We start from the raw sequence: 3,018 nt of genomic DNA on the forward strand, positions 1-3,018 counted from the left end.
TTCCTTCAGTTTCTGCTTCACACTTTGTCTCTGTAACTCCTTCCATGGGTATTTTGATCCCCCTTCTAAGAAGGACCAAAGTATCCACACTTTGGTCTTCCTTCTTGAGTTTCATGTGCTTTGCAATAAATCTTTTTTAAAGAAAATTTCATACATAAATCTAAAAAGACACCAAAATTCGCCAGATCCCCAGTCTGTACTGTTCAATGAACTTCTTTACAGTTAGAACAAGCATTCAGAATTTAGGCGGTGAAGCTTCACACCAAATTCTACACTTTCAGTACAGAGAATATTTTATGTGCTTATCTACCACAAAGACTAAAATATCTATGGCACAATTAGAACACAAATAACAGTGAACCAGTGGCCTTGTCCCAGGGAGGCCAGAAGAAAGTCACCCAGACACCTGACTCAGGTGGCATTAAAATGGGCTACTATGTGATGGAGAGATGGTAAAGATGAGGTAGTACGTTGAGAGATGGAGAGAAAATGAAGCTGAGGAGTTTCTACACTGTGGTTAACAGAGGAACTGGAGACTTGACAGCAGTGAGCAACAGGCAGATATCAGGAGGCCACGGTGAGGTTCTGGCACAGGCTGATGCCTACAGCCATGTCTGGTTCTACGGTCCTGTTGCAATGGTGGTCAATATCAATGCCTGTGGCCTGAATTATGACCAAATGCAAAGTGGATGTTCGTGGTCTGGGCTACCAGTAGAAAGCATGTGAATATCTGATAGTCCTGCTGCTGGGGTGTCAGTGGGGGTGTGGAGGGGAGCTGAACTGAGTGGCCTCCTCTCCCATCCAAGGCCATAAGGATATCTAGGTCTAGACTACTGCCAGAGGCCATGTCTGGGTTCATGGTTCTTTGGCAGCTGGGGTCTCTGTTGATGTCTCAGGCCCGTGCTGGCACCAAAGGCCATGCAGATCTCCCTGGGCTGGATGGCCACCTGAGGTACTGTGCTGAGCTGCACCACCTGTTACCTGAGTGGCAAAATTGAGCTGATCCATCCTGGTACTGGTGGAACAGCTAAGTGGACAAGGAGGGCATGATCGAGAGTCAGGTGGCCCCACCCATAGATTGCTTTGGGTGAGGGATAAATCCCTCCTTTCCCTTTTGTCCTTGCCACCTGTGGCAGATGGGAAGCTTGCCCCCATGGGGTTATGAGAGCAGGAGAGCCTGCCCTGCCCCTCACCTGCAGCAGCACTGGAGAATGGGGGCCCTGCACAGCACAAGGGCAGCACCAAAGAGCTGACCAGGGTGGTAAAAGGCAGGTAAGCTAGCTGAGGTTGTGAGTGCTGGAGAGTTGTACCTCTCCCTGGTTAGCCAATGGTTGGTTTGGGCAAGATGTCCTCCCATCATTGAGTCAAGCAGGTGAGCCAGCATGAGATCCTGAGTCCTAGATGTCTGGCACAGACCCTCACTTGCTGTTGCACTGGGGAGAGGAGGCCCTTCACCTGGTTGGGGCAGTAGAGTAGAGCGGGTTCTGATTGTGAAGGTGCAAGTGAGCCAGCTGAAATACTGGAGAGCAGGAGAGCTGACCCTGCCCCTTGATAGCTGCAGCACTCGGTGAGCCAGCTGGAGCAGTGCAGGAGAGCGCCCCCTGGTGGTGTTGGTGCAGGACTGCTGGCAAGCTGACCAACTCAGTTAGCTTCCAGAACTAGATCCAGAGATTTGAGCTGCCCCACCCCAACATCTACCCATCTTTGAACTTCTGGAGCATGTGAAGGGGCTGGTCCTGCAGAACCATAGCTACAGGATCTCTGTGACTCAGGGCAACAACACAATATCTGAGAGTTCTCCTGAGGATCCAGTATAGATAGTGCAGCAGAAACCAGAGGCTTCAAAACAAACCAATGACTCATTACAATGAACATTTGCAAGTAAATATGTGTGGACAAAGTGTAAGCTGTATGACACACTACAGCTTCCATGACAAAATTTTTTTCTATTTTATTTTATTTTATTTTATTTTGGGGGGAAGTTTACAAAAATGGAAGACTGATAAGAAGGGACAGAGGTACATGATGTGATAGCCTCAAAGAATCAATTAAAAAGTTACAAAAAGGAATGCAAATACATGCTTCCACAGGCCCTTATTTTTACCTTTCTTGTTATCTTTCCTCACATTATTATCCATTATTATAATGAATACATTATACTGAATTGACAAGTGTATTTGTTTATATGTGCTATTTTATTGAATATATTTAATGTGAGGCAGAACATGTGGTTTACTTCTCTGTGAAGTTTCAAGATATTTCAAAGGGAAATCACAGAAGATGCTACAAGGTGCAATATTATTCTCTGTTCCAGCACAGGCAGAACCAACGCTGAAAAATAATCAATCCTGCAAACTTAACACACAATTCATCCATGCATATAAAATTTCCATGCTATATTTAATAGGCTAAGAAGAAGAACGAAAGAATTCATATGGAACCACAAAAGACCACAAATACCAAAACAGTCCTAAGGAATAAGAACATTGCTGCAAATGTGACAATACCTCACCTTAAGTTTTACCACAGAGCCATAGTGATGAGGCAGCCTGGTACTGGTACAAAAACAGACAGGCAGACTAATGGAGTAGAACAGAGGTTATAGGCATTAAGAGGCAATGCAAAGGACACTGAATTGTTGACAAGGAGGGAAAATTGTTTTTAAAGGTTCAACAAATAGTGCTAGTGAAACTGGATATCCACCAGAGGAATGAAATTAGATTCTTACCTTTCATCTTGTCCAAAAACCACTTCAAAAGAGGTTAGGTTGAAACTAGCAACACAACTTTCAGAAAGCACAGGGGGCATGCTTCAAAATATTGGGAAAAGAAAGAGTTTTTAGAGCAGAACACAAAGGCAGAAGGACAACTGGGATGTCCCTCAAATGAAGACTAGATGAAGAAAATGTGTTGTATTTCTACAATGGATATTACTCAGCTGCTAAAAAAATGATAACCTTGGAATTGCAGGCAAATGGAAGGAAGTAGAAAAAAGTCCTCCTGAGTGAGGTAACCCAGA

Source organism: Mus pahari, chromosome 8 (genome assembly GCF_900095145.1).
Source record: "Mus pahari chromosome 8, PAHARI_EIJ_v1.1, whole genome shotgun sequence".
In the NCBI taxonomy this organism is placed as follows: Eukaryota; Metazoa; Chordata; class Mammalia; order Rodentia; family Muridae; genus Mus; species Mus pahari.